The sequence below is a fragment of the Anoplolepis gracilipes genome, chromosome 14 (genome assembly GCF_047496725.1).
Source record: "Anoplolepis gracilipes chromosome 14, ASM4749672v1, whole genome shotgun sequence".
Lineage (NCBI taxonomy): Eukaryota > Metazoa > Arthropoda > Insecta > Hymenoptera > Formicidae > Anoplolepis > Anoplolepis gracilipes.
The window spans coordinates 6,764,990-6,782,855 of NC_132983.1; the positions used below are offsets into that span (position 1 = coordinate 6,764,990).

General features: G+C 33.1%; 1 protein-coding gene and 1 long non-coding RNA gene across 5 annotated transcripts in view; one reads left to right on the plus strand and one right to left on the minus strand.

Moving 5' to 3' along the window:
• The window catches only part of LOC140672888 (uncharacterized), a 76,513-nt gene that overhangs the window by 10,185 nt on the left and 48,462 nt on the right, over positions 1 to 17,866 (minus strand). The window lies entirely within an intron of this gene.
• Positions 9,271 to 17,866, plus strand: part of Stacl (SH3 and cysteine-rich domain-containing protein) — a 61,830-nt gene continuing 53,234 nt past the window's right edge. For 3 of the 4 annotated variants that reach the window (XM_072905333.1, XM_072905332.1, XM_072905335.1), the window contains exon 1: positions 9,271 to 9,756. The gene's annotated coding sequence lies outside the window, so the exon portion shown is untranslated. The remainder of the gene's footprint in view (positions 9,757 to 17,866) is intronic. The other variant, XM_072905334.1, reaches the window with a different exon arrangement.

Sequence of the window (17,866 nt, forward strand, 5' to 3'; positions counted from 1 at the left end):
TAAAAAAATTATTAAGGAATATTAATATAGTAAAATAAATTTTTTTTTTTTGGTTTTCATTTATCGATAAGAAAGCTTGCAAAGATGATAAGTAAAGATTTAAGCTTAATTGAAACAACGTTGATTTCAACGCATGGTCATAATTATTTGTAGCAATTTCACGTGAAAATATGACAGAACGTCATCCAGATTCAGGTAAATTTAATTCTTTCTCTGCTCAGCATAGAAATAGAAGCGCGTCATTGAAAAGATGTACATTACGTCCCTCTCTAAAATTACGTGCGAATACAAAATTAGCGCTCGAAATCCGACAGCCTGTCGTAATTGCATCCAATCTCACTGACACTATATAAGTACTATATATCACGGTGCCGAAAGGATATCATTTACCATTTTACGAGACGATTTACGACATCAAAACGAGAGCAAAACGAGAAAGAAATAAAGAAGTAATCATGTCGGAGAAGAAGTGAAACGTCAGTATCCGTCATTATTTAGCTACTCTATTCTTTATCTTATTAATGTTTTTCAAGTATTAAAAAATATATAAACTATAATAAAATTCCATACATTCTGAATATTAAATTCCATTCGCTGTTATCGCAAGCAAAATTTGGAAATAATTGAGTTAATTTATAATTGTTAACAAGATACAAAATACTGTTATAGGGGATTCGTCTGTTACATGTTGTTAGATTGTTATAAAATTTTCAATTTTATTTAAAATTTTATTTCAAACCATGTTCCTTTTAAATACGTTATTTAATTATCATTTTATCTGTGTGTGTTTAAGGTCTATATATTTTTTCCACAATAGAGTATTTTTTTAGTTAATAAGATAGCGTTAAAATTTATATCTACACAAAGTAATCGTCGAAACATTTTCGTAAAATTTATGAACAACGCAAATGTCATTGTACATAAATTCTAGTGAGAATATCGTCCTGGAACTTGGCAATCGTTCACACAGATGAAACTTCGATACTTTTAACACCCGAAAAATTATAATTTCCGTTATAGATAAAATTTAGACATTCATGACGTTATGACACATCAAAGTGCAATGAAAATACAAAAATTAGTTTGCAAACATCTTTACAAAAAATTAATGAACTTTTACAAAACTTTTTACTTGTCAAATAATTTTTCCAATCTACAAGATATTTATTTATATTATTATTGCAGTTTATATATATAATGCAATAAAACAAGATGTACACGCGTATATTTTAATTGTAAATAAAAGAATTTAATATATGTAAATTATTCAAGTTTCGAAAGTATTTATGATTACTGTATCATGTGCCTGCATGCGAGATATACTAAAAAATACCAAAGATAAAAGAAACTTTGAATAAAAAAAAAAGAAAAAAAAAAAAGCGACTCGAGCTTTAAGGACGAATAAAGGCAAATAAGAGAGTTGTTAGCCGCTGTCCTTGGACGTCCAAAAACGTAGTGACGTCGCCGCAAATAGATTTCTTGGCAGCAGACTGACGACGCGGAAAGCTCGATCCTCGCTCCCGTGTCCAGGAAAAATCTGGCGCCCGTAGTAATGACACGCACTCGCGTTGTTGGCCCTGCGAGACGTCCTCGTCGCACATGCATGCCTGTCGATCGCACTGGGAAAACATTCGAGACATTCGCCTCATTACACCTCACTCTACTGTATTTCTCTCTCTCTCTCTCTCTCTCTCTCTCTCTCTCTCTCTCTCTCTCTCTCTCTCTCTCTCTCTCTCTCCCTCTCTCTCAATTTTTCTCTCTCGTTCAACTACACCGACGATGAACCTCGCGACGCGGAATCGCGACACGATGCACTTTGGGAGATCCTTGGCAGCTCTCGCTGCATTCTGATTCTGTCTCGCCCGAAAACAAGCGCTAGCATTATATAGCTATTTTGTCAACGATCAAAAGTCGAGACAAACGACTCATACATCGTTCACAGAATAAACATCTGTGACTAACTTTTTTTATTAGATTTTTCTAGCATTTAAAATAATTAATGAAATGATATGTCTGATGTAGAATATTAATATTAGATGCCTAAAGAGTGCGTTATGTTTGACGTGGAAAAATATAGCTAAAGAAATATTTTATCACATTTATCGCGATTACTTAAGGATGTTTAGTACCTATTTTTAAAAATATAGGAATTTAATAAAATTTGCACAGATTGTTCTGATACATGTTCAGAGACTTATAAAAAAAACCTAGAGTTGATTCACTGAAGCAATCAAAAGTTATAAGGATTTTAATTTGCAATGAATTTACCCGTCGATATTATTATAAATATAATTATTTATATAAATAAGTATAAATATAATTATTTCTGTCCTTTTTAGCCCTTAAATTGATACGATTACAGATTTTCTATCTTATAAAAAACCTGTGATCGTGTTGATTTAAGAGCTAAAATATATAGAAATAATAATAAGAATTTATTCAAAATTTGCAAAAGTATAGTTTAAATATAGAGGAAATATTTGATCACATAATTTTGGTCAAGTACTGACTAGTTGAAAAGATATTGAATATAATTTTCTCAATTTCGTCCTATTTTCCGAGATGACATATTATTTATTGTGAAAACGTGCCAATATAGCATTCAGCTGAGCCTTCTTTTGACATTTTAAATAACTTATCTTTTCATCTGAAGAAGCCTCTACTTATATACAAACGTGTAAGCGAGAAGCGACTAGGCCTCATATGTCGATTTGCAATTTGAGCAACTTATGAAAAATTACCATGTTGCCACATTTCTTTCTTCTTGGAGAAATGACAAATTATTAAATTTATCAAAGAAATAGTTAAAAATCTTCTATATTTTGTCATTATTCACTATTATAATTTTTATTCCGACATTTTAAATTACTCTGTACGAGTAAATTCTTTTATTTTTATAATTCAAATTTTGTGCTGTAATGTTGAAATCGAGGTACCGTCAATGATAAAAGTTTCTCATTATAATTTAAGAAACACGAAAATTCTCCGAAAAAAAGCAACAGAAGTTGGAAAATACATTTCTACAACTATGAATAAATAATAAGATTTTATGCAATCTTTATAATAATCATATATTAAGATATATGAGAAAAGTATATATTCGTGAATTTCGACTACTTTTTGCTCCGATTGTAGGTGCTAAATATGCTTAAAAAAATTCTCTCGTATATAAATTATAAAAGTTTTTTGAATATTTAATACCATTATGTGTATTTTTAGATTAGAGATATTTTTATGATTGTTGCATATTAGATTAAAAATAAAATAATATATTTTAAAATGTTGCTTTTACAACAACATTTGAGAATTTTTCCAGATATTATATACAGATTATATATTAGATACAAGAGGTGTATTGGAAGAAATTTCTGGACCTTTTCTTGAACATTTAAAAGGGTTTACAAGTGAATACCTCTTTGAGAGCCTTCCCGTCTTCCAATACCGTAAAAATAGCTGATAGGCATTGACCCACAGAGAGGAGGACCGTTGATGTCTACCTATAGCCTACGTTGTAAAACGTCGGCAGATCCATTTAGGATTGATAGAATAGCGATCTCGTTCGCATCTCACGAATTTACCAAAAAATATATATCAAAAAAAACATGCCATCTAATTTTACTCCTTTTACAAAATAAATATTTTAAAGCACGCATATATATTTTAGATAAAATTCAAAATGTATATATAACAACTTTTTGTTCTCTTGATAAATATCGCCCAATGTACTCTATTAAATTTACAATTTTCGACAATTTTACCACACACATACATAAAACATCAAAATTGCCTCGGTATAAGTATGATATAATAAATAAACTAAATCGTTCTTTTGATCTCATAAATATAAAGTTCTTACGCCGACTTAATTGCGTTTATCTTATTTTTTAGGGAATAAGTTTGACGATACACAGTATCTTTTACCAGACCTCTTAAGAAACCATCTGCAAGTCAATGTTTTCATTAATGAAAAATCGATACCGAATCGATCAAAGAACCCATAGATGAAAGACACTTCGATGGAGGTCACTGTATATAGGATCAGTAATCTTGTTAGTTAAGACCGTTACACAGAGAGACGCCGAGACACGTGGTGAATTTTAAAAACCACGAATCACCACCCGGGCATCCCATTATTAATCCCGGGGGCTTTGTGGCGCATGATTAGTTTTTCCGTCACCGTCGTGGTCGACTAACAAGATTGTCTTCCGAGTGCAGCATGCGAAGACCCGATCAAAAGCCAAGTCATTATACAGCGGATTCATGGAAAATTGGGTCGGTCTCTGTAACGCCTCGATGTCGCGATCGTATATATCGAGTTACAAGAAACTTGATGGCAAAGAAGAGGAACGAGGGAGGAGAGAAAGAGAAAGAGAGAGAGAGAGAGAGAGAGACAGGGAGACCAAAGGGGAAGGCAGGTCTTCGAGAATTCTCCAGAGGAATAAAACGCGCGCGCGACATTGGCGTCGATATTTATTAGATTACCGAAGTGACGGACGATTTTCGTTCATTCGAATGTACCTGGGATATGAAATAGACTCGAAAATAGAATGTCGTCTTACACACACACACACACACACACACACACACACATACACGTAACGCGCACGTGATGAGTATCTCAATCCTTTGGGAGATTCGGCATTCGACTTACATCAGCTGCGTCACGATGATCTTCTTGTTCTTACATTAGATGAGAGGCAGTTAATGAACGTTAAACATGCAAGAAACGACGTGATAGACCGATAGGCACGAAAAAGGGCATGGAAATGATATATATATATATATATATATATATATATATATGTATATATACAGGGTGTCCCATTTTAATTCCTCTAGTCGAATATCTCGAAAACCAAGTCTGGGAGAGAAAAATCTTTCAGGCAAAAGTTGTATGGTTTCAAGGGGGCCATAAGATGCTACCATTGGTCTGACCTTGAAGAGTCGTTTGAAGGTCACGTGAAGGTCACCTCAATTTTTTTAAATGACACCCCCTATTTTTTGTTACATATTCTTGTAACTGACTTGGAGAGCTTTCCAAAACACTATGATAAAATGTTTTTTCATTAAACACTTTTCGAGTTATAAGGCTTCAAAGTTGCAATATTTTGACATAAAATACAAGATATCTCGTAAAATATTCATTTCTTGATTATCATACCCTAATATTTTTATGTATAGAATAATGAGACGCATCAATTGGTGTAAAGAGAATACATAGTTCTTTTTAAGAAAAAATCTGAATTTGCAACTAGTAGTTACACATTTTTGCTTTAACATAATTATGTGTTTTAATTACGCCAATTGATTTGTCTCGTTATTCTGTGCATAAAAGTAAGGGTAAGATAATCGAAAAATAAATATTTTACGAAATATCTTGTATTTTATGTCAAAATATTGCAACTTTGAAGTCTTATAACTCGAAAAGTGTTTAATAAAAAAACACTTAATCATAGTGTTTTGGAAAGCTCTCGAGATAAGCTACAAGAATATGCAAAAATATATAGAGTGTTCCATTTAAGAAATTCAAAATAACCTTCATGTGACCTTCATGTGACTCTTCAAGGGCAAACTAATGGCACCATCTTATGTCCCCCTAGAAACCATACAACCAACCTTTGTTTGAAACATTTTTTCGAATTTTCCATATTTTTCGAGATATTTCACTGGAGGAATTAAAATGGGACACCCTGTATATACTGGTCATTAATTTATAAGAAGGCTGAATTTCAAGCAAAAAGAAACAATATATCGACCAAACCTGACTAAATCTACTAATAAATTAATTAATATACAAGATGATATCGATTATCCTTTTGTCAAAATAATTACAATTTCTAAATGCTTATAAATCATTGTTTTACTCGCTATTATACGCACGCACATATATGTATGTATATATCGCGAATCCATTGCGTCACTGTATAGCGTAGTGTAAAACAGTGTAGTAAGAATGATTCGCACTAAACAAAGAGGAAGAAAAAAAAATAATCCTGAATTCAATCACATTTGTGAGCACGCCACGGTGATCTAAATGTCGCAAAAATTAATATCGGCTTGGCAGTCACACCTCAATTATCGTGTCACGGATGCGCTTTGTTGAATGCTGTAACATTGCAATATTGCATGAGAATAGGATACATTTCCCGATCTAGTCGACCTAATCCACTAATCCCAACGGGATTGCAACCTTGACAATTCGTTCTCCCTACCTGAACACACACGACGTCCTTCGTGTGTGGCCAAGAGATCTCTCATATATATCAGCCTTAATATTACAGAGGGTATAAATTTCGCAAACCAAGCTGAACACGTGGGATCGATATTCGCGAGCGTGCTTCTTCACATTTTGTCACGCCAACCGTGTTTTGCATTTTATTTGGATTAAAACAACGCAATTCTCGATTATCGTAACGCTCGCGAAAACCAAGATCGAATTCTCTTACTCAGGAATTTATGCACACGGTGCGAATTTGTGACCCTCTCCCATTTATAAAGCAGTATTTTATATATACTACAAATGAGAGAGAGAGAGAGAGAGAGAGAGAGAGAGAGAGAGAGAGAGAGAGAGAGAGAGAGACAGACAGACAGACAAAGAGTTTTTATTCAAGTAACAATTTTGTTGAAAAAATATCTAGACATTAATATTGTTTCTCAGAGTTATAAATTATTGCAAGCAAAGATCTCTTTTAACTCTTTGAATCACGAATTTTTCTAATTGTCAGTATTTTATAAAATTTGGTATATAAAGATTTTTGGGGTCACTGATTACGAAACCGTTGTCAGATTTTCAAAATTCAAGATGGCGGATCCAATATGGCAGACGAAATTTTACTTCTGCCATATTGGATCCCTATATTGAATTTTGAAAATTATATTTTTCTTTCCTTTAGATTCAGATTCTGCGATCTAAAAAAACCTTCAGAGAAAAAATTTAAAAAAGAATGCGACTGTTACTTTTAATTTAGAATAGAAAATATTGTTTTTTATATATTTATCAAAAAAAGGAGGATTTAACAAAAACAACAAGGTCGAAAGTTCTAAAAAAAATTCTAAAAAATACTTTAGAGTGTACTAAGATTATAAAAAAATTGCCGTATTTATTGTCATAATAGATTAGTAGAAAATGCATTTTTTTCGTAAAAAAGTACTAATTTTGACTGTTTGTTTATATATGATATTTTTGCAATTAACAATTAATGACTGTTCATATTTTTTTTACACTTATTGATGTTCTAGAGACTCTGTAGAAACAAAAAATTCGGTATTTGTTGATAAAAAAGTAGTTAAAACAACAAAAAGCTACGAAAAAAAAGGTGAGTCTCTGGGTGACCCGCTGTGATTCAAAGGGTTAATAAATCAATTAAAAAATGCAAACAGATACTAAAGTTGATTCGTTCGTTTTAATCTTAATTGGTTAACAATTCTTATTTTTATTTAAAACTTTCTGTTCAACCTCCACTTTTTTCTCTCGACAGATAGTGATGTTGAAAGTAAACCGAGGTAGAATAAAGTTTCACGAGTACCTCTCGACCTGTACATAGTATATTTTGTTTCCAGAGGTGCTGCATTGTACATGCAACACAGCGGTATTATTAGTTACACGCGTTGCGTTAAGTGCAGTGCGTGCATCGAGTGTACTCGCAGCTACTATTTCATTGTCAAACGTCAAAGCGACAATAGTTTTTAGCCTCCGCGTGCATACAACAACGAATATCGCAGTTCTTAATGCCAGTATGACAGTCGCGTTTCACGTATTAAAATCAATTTAAAGTTAGGTTAATCTCTCGTTCCGCACAAATTATAACATATATTAAACCCTTGGCACTCGACAAACTATCTCTCGACGAGCGGACGCGCGCGAATGTAACGAATTGCGTAGCAACACGTGTTTGACGTATGCCCGTGCGTTAAAGGGAAATATATGTAGCGAGAGTGTTAATATAAACTAGAAGCAAAATTTAATACACCGCGTAAAATCTTGAAAGGCTTGTTGAATTATTATTGTAATTAATAATTTATAATTGCATTATATTAACGAGTTAAATGTGAAATTAAATATATATATATATATATCCTATAGCTCTCTCTCTGGTAATTTATCAACATAATAATTATAATAATAATTTCATATAAAATAAAAATGCACTTATATTATTATTATAACAAATTAGCTATATTACTGTGCGTTTATAAATGCGCTTCATTAATTTCATAAGCATCTTATTAAGTAGCGAATAGAGATAATCGTCTATATATACATACACATATAATTGTATATTATATATATATATATATATATATATATATATATATATATCTGTATGTAAATAACAGTAATGATGATTTTAGTTTTATGGAGAAAATGATTTATACGTCGTATATATAAGTGTAATTTCGTCACATAAGTCGATCATGTGTCGCACCTTCTTCAGCTCCAGATCCGATGCCTTTACGGAAGCTTCGGCGAGCAAAAGAGCGAGTAAAGAGTTTCTGCGTCAGGTGTATGAGAGGGTGGCCGTATAGGAGCTTTAACAGCTCGTCTGACCTTTCGAAATTCTGCTCAAGTGTAACTTATTTAATTACGGATAATCGATCAATTGATCTTGGCGCGTTGTCCTCGAATGCGGCTGCCAATGAAAGCGATCAGTAATTACAAGACGACAAGCGGTCGTCTCGTCAATCACTGGCGGTCACTTTTTGATTACGGGATTTACTGATTGTGAAAGGTTCATGAAAAGGCGACGCGGAACTCTCGACAATTTGCAGCGTTAGTAAAATCAACCAAATTTCAAATCGATTGACATTGATTTGCCGAGAGAAATGAGTAAATATTCATAATATTAATTATTTCGCAGAAACACACACACATCATATGAATAATAATATAAATATTCTTTAACAATCGCACAAAGGCAGTCACATTCCATTATTCGAAAATTGTCGAAAATTCCGTTTTGCATATTATTGCATTTAAATAAATTTCACATTATACAGGGCGTGTCTCATACATTCGCGATCTTGGCAAACAGATTTTTTTCAAACAATTTGACGAAATCGAGTTTTTGTTAGCGAAAATGTAGGTATATTCAGCGAACTGTACTTTGAAAAATTACTCCGTTCCGTCGAAATGAGGAAAAAAAAAAAAAGATATTATTCGCATTATTCCAGTTCATTGATCTATTTGTTAATCCGCTAACGTCAGTCCCAGTTTTCAGGTTGTTCCGCCGTTACGCTACGTCGTCCTCTCTCGCGTATTGAGACGCGCGGACCGCAGTAGAAAGAGTCAGTGCTGCGCGGGCCACCGTAGCGCGAGGACGTGCCTTCCTCGTGCTGCGCCGTGACAGACATTAGTGCGTGCATGCGTGCGTACGTACATACATAAGTTCGTGCGTGCGTGCCTCTCACTCGGACGTCCGGCTTTTCATTTCTCTTTTTCTCTTCGCAATTTGCCCCGCGCTCCCTCTTTTCTTTTTCTTCTTTTTTTCTCGTCTTATTGTTATCGATTGTTTTTATTCCGTGCGTGCATGCGTGCATCCATTTCTTGGAGAACTTTACTTATGAACTTTCGCAGAAACTCATACTTTTTCGAGCCGCGCGCCAAATACTATTTGTGAATATATGTGTATGTGTACATATTGTATTTGATTTCGTCCCGTTTATGTACTTTCTTTCTTCCGTTTCTTGTCAACTTTCTAAATGCGCTCTGGTCAGATAATCAGCCGGATAATAATGCAATTCATTATTATGCAAGCGGTAAGTCATAAATATATACGTAGATAAAAGAGAGATTATTAAAGTAATATACAGCAGAAACATATCATTATGAAAATATTTTATTAACACATTCTCTTTAGTCACGTACGTGTAAATTTATTCTGAGAAAAGTATACGTACGTATTTTTTTATAAAATCAAAATTTGAAGTGTTTTTTGTGTGTATAAAAATATCTTTTGGCGATAATACAATATCATACATTTTTTTCATATTTAATTTGATTTAGAAATAGTAAGAGAAAAGTACACTTTGCTCTTTCTCACATTTAGAATTTCATAAAGTTGTTTGCGAAGAAATAACAGAAATGTAAAAGAACTAAAGAAAAAACATGAAAAGCACGACAAAGTAAAGCGTAAATAGAAAAATCAGTGCTCTAATTAACAGAAATAAAAGATGGTGGTGATATTTGAAAAATGTATAATAATGATTATTATTTGATTTTGTCGTTACTTTTTTTTTTTTCGTTCGATAGCTTCATATGGTTTCCAAGGAAATTAATCCCTGAAGTGGGAATTCTCGTCGATATCGTCGATATAAATCACAAGTTCCACTTTTCAAACTTTGTTTGCGCACACAGCGCGGGGGTATCATATATAAATTAATATTTCGAAGTAGAACGAGAAGAGGAAGACTTACCGATGCCGTGCACGTAACGTGAGCGTGCGTTACATATAGTGTGGCACATCGCGGTTTTCTCATCGCCACAAAACAGATAAATAATGTGCGCCAAAGAGAGAGAGGAATCACGAAACGAATATTGAAGATTTTTTATTAACTCGTCTTCTCGTCAAACAAGTAAATTGGCCAAGTTGTAAGAAAAAGGCTTTATTTTAAATCACTCTCAATTTATCTAATTAAATTTAATAATTATAACCAAGTATATTTAATGAGCTGGAATTAATATTTAACTAAATTGTACAAATTAATTATCTAATTACATATATGTATGTACATTATTAACGTTTGCACTTTTTAAAACTTTGGCAAGAAATATATAAATAAATTTACCATTAAAACGTTTGTATTGTTATTGTATAAAGCGAAAAAATAATTTTTTCTCGCGTAGTTGGCGCGATTAAATTTTTTTTTAAATAACCAGCGAATAAATCAGTGAAAAATGATGTGACATTTCTACAACTTTTGTTCATTTTTTCACTTGATGTATATCGAGTCATTTTTCATTTAGTTACAAGTAATATGTCATTTAATTCTCTCTTTATGACTTATTGTTATATAACTACTGTACGATAAATACTATGGCTAAAACACAAATTTACTAAACAACAAAGATGTCACACTCATGGTTTATATATTCAAATATCCTCTGATGAATCATCAAAATGAATAGAATGAGCTCATTCGGAATAAACAATTAATGTATGTCATGTTACATGACATAACAAATATTAAATTGTACGCTGCTGTCGAAATATTGTTGTATCTCTGTATAGTGATAAAATAACTTTTTCTCGGTTTAATAAATCATACAGAAACGTGACGGAGTGTCAATTTTAATTTTGCAGAGAAATATCACAAGATATTTGTTCGTTATTAATTTATTTTTGACTTTTTTTCGCATCATAGCGCGCGTGTTGAATAAATAAGTCTCATAGGAGATTATAAATTCATTGAATCAAGTCTCTCGACAATAAAATAAAGCCTCATTCCGGCTTTATATACACATGAATCATATTCTCTATTATAGCACAAACTTTTCTTATTCTTTTCTTTAAACAGAAAAGCTTGTTATTATTGTGATATAAACGAAGAAATGATAATATCCCGCATAAAAAAATTAATCGAATATAATAATAAAACTTTCCCATATAAGACTTTTTTTTTTTTTTTTTTTTTTTCAAGAAAATTAATTTTAGAGAAAGATCGATACTCGTACTTTGTAACATTTTTATACTTGCATAAATTTTAATCACAATGCGACACAAATTGTTCAAAATATATATCCAACACCCTAACCGTTACGCACAAAAGTACAATTAAAAAAATTCAGCACATTCCATTAAATGAAAATATACAGGAAAAATTTTTTTAATAAAAGCTAGAATAAAAAATGTTGTATCGAATAAGCTTTTTTTGTACGATATAAAATATGAAGAATTGTTTTCAATTTTCTAAAATAAAATGTTACATCTTTATTCATCTTTATTCCGACGGATGCTGTTGAATCGAATTCACCAATGGCGCAGAGTCATGAAAAGTTATGCGAGTTTATAAGATTGACATTCTATATTTGATGTTCTCTTTGAGAACAAAGTTTACGGAGAAACTTTTGCTCGACATTTTCGATTTACTTTTTTGCATAATATTGCCTGATCTCTTCTTGTATCGATAAGGGACTGATATATTCATAACACATACTTTTACATACGACCGCGACGTGGACTATCGCTTCATCTTCCGATCGCACCCGACGCGACGATTCGCGCCACGTGTCCGAACATTTTTATGTCCATCGAGTGTCCGATCCGAGTGTGCATCATTGACGAGCCATTCTTATAAGTGGTGTCTATACCGTTATATATACTCGTCAATAATTCGTCAAGCTGTCTAGGTAACACTCAAAGTGGAATATACCCAATAGTGAAAACTCAATTATCTCTCACACAAGGAATATTCAAAATACAATATTGTATTTCTTGTATAAAAAGAATTTCGTTACATATATAAAGATTTCATTTACGAATGATATTTATTGATGAATGGATAAGATGTACTTTGTGTGCCAAGTTTTTATTGAAAAGAGAGTAACATTAGTCTCGTTAATCCTAAACAGAAAACATATTATAGTGAGATATCTGTACCTACTTTTACATTGAACATAATCATACGGTTAAATGCATCATAAATCACTTTATCTTTAAAAAAAAAAAAAGAAGAGTGTTTTGTATTTATAGTTATTTCATTGAGAGTCAGGAAAACGCAAACCAATAGCTCTCGGAAGAAATGATCTCTCTATAGAATATATCTGGAATTGAAGGTAATTGAAACTCCAGGTACATTCTTTGCCCCTCAGACACGGAACATGTTTCTCGAGAAAGAAATTCCGTTCTTTATAAGAGCCCTTACTTTTACCTACCTACCTAACCTGATGTATGAAAGGCAAAGCCTGCCTGCCTGCCTGCCTATCTACTCCTCGATGAGTGGCGCGAGTCGGTAAAGTGGTTCTCATGGCCGACAGCCTGCTATCGGATTTCGTTCCATTTCCGAACCCCATTCGGGGCCAACATCGGACATTACACCCGTTAAAATAGCCTTCTCGTGTTTTGTGCGCCCTGTGTGTTGTTTCTCTCGATTCCTGTGAGGTAATCGCAAAACTCTCGTGCGTTATCGCCCGTAAATCCTCGTAACGTGCGTAATTTTACGAGAAAAGTAGCGTCGCGATCGTTCTTCCGTAAACTCATTCAGGAAACACTACATTCTTATGAGAAAATGCTACCTTACTTGTAATATATATCGCTGGGTAAACTACGTGTTTAAAAGTTTTATGTTTTAAGGAATACAAATACTTATATATATATGTATATATATATATATATATATGTATATGTAGGGTGTCCGGTAATAATCGCCCCACCTCTCTAGGATAGATGGAGCAGGTCAAACTGAACATAAAAGTCCTCTACCATTTTTACGATCTTTGTAATAATTATCGAGAAATTAATTAACAAAGATTGACAAATCCGCGCAAATATAAGCGCGCGGCGAGAAGGCCCATCCCACTGCTACGCGGTTACTAGGCGCGCTACTCAACACATCCATTGCCAATCGTAGATCGCTCCTCCTATCGTTCAATGAGCGCCTATAGTAACCGCGTAACAGTAGGATGGGCCTTCTCGCCGCGCGCTTGTACTCGCCTGGATTTGTCAATCTTTGTTAATTAATTTCTCGATAATTATTACAAAGATCGCAAAATGGTAGAGGACTTTTACATTCAATTTGACCTGCTCCATCTGCTCTAGAGAGGTGGGGCGATTATTACCGGACACCCTGTATATATGTAAATTTCGATCACATTACATATTCTCCTAATTTTTTGTCCGAGATAGATTAATTAACAGTATGGAAAGCAGCTCTAAGTAAAAAAAAACCAGAATTATTTAAACAGGATTATCGTATATCATTACCAATTATATTTGACATTTCCGACAAAACGGAAACTAATGAAATTTAAGAAAATGGACAGTGTATAGCTTAAATGGTTATTCCATTACTCGCTAACGAGAGATAATTCTACAAACAGATTAGAAGGAATAATGATTCAACGTAACATTATTATCAAGACGATTTGAAAAAAACAAGAATCATACGATCATAAATAATTGAATTATATCCAGTTGTAGATGGCTTCGTGACAAAACTAATGTGAGCGAGAACGTAATGGGGAAAATATATATTTCATCCGCGCGTTTTTATCACAAAGTACTTAGGAGCATCATCTTCCAAATATACTTCGTTAGTGAACTACTTTTAATTAACTCCCATTGCGTGGGTTTACGTATATCGGTTGACAGTCAGTGTTGGAGATCGAATAAAGAAGCGATCGATAGAGAATCGGTTTTTACTCGCGCATTTTCTCCCTCTCGCTAATATAAATAGAAATCGGAATAGATCCCCGATTATCTATGGTTAACTAACGCGTTAATTAGAACAGCGCCGAAGGGACCATTTTAATAGCCAAGTGCTTTTCAATCAGCTGTGAAGTCTGTATTTTCGTAAAATTTTAATTAAAATTAGTGACGCAAATTGCTTGCCATTATAATAACTCTTACAGAGAGTTGTGATGAAAATTCAATTATTTACTCTTATATATAAATATCGAATTGAAATAATCAATGTTCCAAATTTAACAGAAAATACGCATTATTTTTCTATTTTAATTTAAATCACCTAAATCTCGTGAAATAAAATTTGCTTGATAAAACTGACCTTGATTAAATTCACTAATTTATACCTTAATTTATACCTGTCTCTTTAATCATACAAATCAAAATATTGATGTATAATTTACGAGCCGCGATAATTGATTTGCAAGGGCAATTCCACGTGTTTTGTTGAATAAAAAAAAAAAAAAATAGTCGAACAAAAAATTTATATTTATGCACTTTGAGTTTATCTTGTGACAGAAAAAAGTCTGATCGCGAGTATAATTTTAAATAATTAGGTTAGTCTGTGTGTGCGATAATTCGAAACGCGAATGTGAAGATGTCTAGATGCAAAGGCGATAGAAATTGGAGCGATAAGTACACAACGTATGTCTCGGGGCGAGACAGGCCGAGAGAGGGCTGACCTTTCCATATTTCCCTGACTCGATTCCAAGCGCATCTCTTTCTGGCATTGGTCGCACTTTTTCAAGTTTATTCCTGCCGACGTCTGGCCGCGAGCTCTAGCTCTATCATGATCAGCTGCGTCAGATCCATCAAGCTCTCCTCGAATACGCGCACGCGCTCGATTCACTATGTGCGTCACATGTTGCGAGAGCATGTTCGTTTTATTCTCACAGCGTGAGAATTGTTTTATTTTCACACCACGAGAAATCGTTTTATTTCCACGCCGAGCATCGCTATCCCGTCGGCTTACAACCCCCGCCGAAACTCAGGCTTGCCCCACCGCCGAGGATCCGATCAGTAAGCTGGGGGACTTTACTAGCCAGCTATGAATTTGCATGCCAAATTTCTGGGTGAAAATAAATTCTGAGCATTAAAAAAAAAAAAAACAAAAAAAAGAAAGAAAAAGAGTTTTATTCGTGCATAAATATTAAGCAAAAAATTTAAATTTTTGATGAAACGCAAAGAAATTTTACGCTCATCTATATGATATTGAAGGAATATGTTTTATCTATAAAGCTTGACTTATATATATATTTATTTAGGTAACTTTTGTGTTACCTAATTACGTACATTGTATTTTATTATGTACATTATATTATAAAAAGTTATATTTTATAGATATTAATTATTGAATAATTTTTTTACGTTGTGAATATTTATATGAAAATAAAATATTAATCGGATTACATTCGCGCGAAAGTATAAAACCTTAGCGTAGATCCTGTTTAAATATTTTTTTTTACATGACCACAACACCGATCCTGTTTACAATGTGCATGCACGTTCCGGGTTCGTGCTCGATACCTTGAAACTGTCTTGGTAAACAGAGTCGAGGGAATTAACGTCGATATGCGTGATATGTGACTGAGATACATGATGCAGGAGCACCCTATAGAAACAGTTGACATTCTTGGCGTTCCCACCAATTGTAATTGCAAATTCTGGCATTGATTACTACCATTGTAAAGGGTCGCCGTCTTTGTCCTTTGTCTTTGTGATAACACCCGTAATACCCACAACACTAATGCTCCGCTACATAAATGTATACTTTATTATAAATATGAATATTTTTATATTTTTGAAAAAGCTTATCATATTCCTAAACCCTAACTGATAAAATTGAAAATTTGTAAAAGAGTGAATAGTTTATGTTAAAACTATAAATATATAAATAATTTTCTATCTCAATCATTTGACTGCTTAAATCTGAATATCTGAATAATCTAATGATTTGATCCAAATTTGCGAATTCGTTAAATAATGTAGACCTAAATTAAGTGTTGTAGGAAATTTAGAGAGAAAAATTAATTACACTTTATAAAATGGTAAAAATTTATTAAAATATTGTATAATAAAATTAAGATATCAAGAAAGAGAGCTTCGTAGAATTATACACTGAAAAAATAATTTATTTAATCTAAAAAAATATTTAGTTCAATATTTTTGCTTAATTTAATTAAATATTTGTTTGAACGTATTGAACTAAATATTTTGTCAGATTAAGTAAATTTTTTTCAGTGTATAATGAAAATTTAAACTTTTTGAATTTTTTACGAGCGGACGTGAGTGAGCAATTACGTTTATTTCAAATAATTTTGACATTTGAAAATATTAGTAAGTCCGCATTAGATTTATAGATTTATAGTGGTTATATAAATGTGACATTTATGTGATTGGAATCCCTGTGATGTATTTGACGGTGAAATGATTGAGAGATACTTTTTATATTCAGTAGGTAATTCCTATGGATTTATTCTCAAATAAATCTAAGATGTGATGAGCGTAAAATTCTTTCTCTATAAATATCTATTTTATAGGTCAAAACAGACGTTATATACCCGTAACAATCGTCCCACGGGATCAACAAGAGAGAGATAGAGAGACAACGTAGTCAAAAAAAATATTTAAGATATATATATTCCCGGATTTTCCCCCAACTATGGTGAACAGGATATCCCTGCAGTTGGCTCATTTCCATTTACAACGCCCTACATGAACATTTCAGCTGGAACTTTGCGACGCCAAATCTTTCGAGTGCGTCGTAGCTCTCGAAAAGTTCACCATTGAACGTGTAGTAATTCAGTCTGACATACTTTTGACGACGGTAATGACATTTCCGTTCCTTTCGTCTAAAGGCAGCTCTTCGTCGCTGGTCGCGCGCGGTTACGGTAATTTCATCCATATCGGAAGCGAGTCTCTCCCCTTTCTCATGATTCTCGCGACGAGAATAATTTTAAGAGAATATTTCTAGATGCATGTGTGTGCGTGTGTGTGTGTGTGTGAGAGAGACGAGAGGCTTTTGTAGAATCTCGCTATAATCGTCAATGAAATCGGTCTCTTGAAGAAGCCAGACCCCTTTACCGGGTGCGAAATATAACGAGATAAAAGCGAGAGTCGAGCAGTGTGTAGTGTTCTTAAAGTGTTACCGCTTTCGCAACAACGTATAATTGAGCATAAAGCTTTCGAGTTTTATTTGGCTTTGATAGACGAAAGTATAACGCACCGCTTTCTAGTGAAATCAGAGCTGAAATAACTTAATTTAATATTTCATGTCTGAGAGATTTATCAAATTTCTTTCGAGAAATCAACAAAGTCATTTATCACGTTTATTTCATCAACGAGCACGAAAATAGGATTAATTATTGTAGATTATACGTTAAAATTGTACGTGAATAAAATAAATGAGATGTTTCAACAACATGTTTTGACAATAGCTTAATTGTAATAATAATGTTAAATAAAAT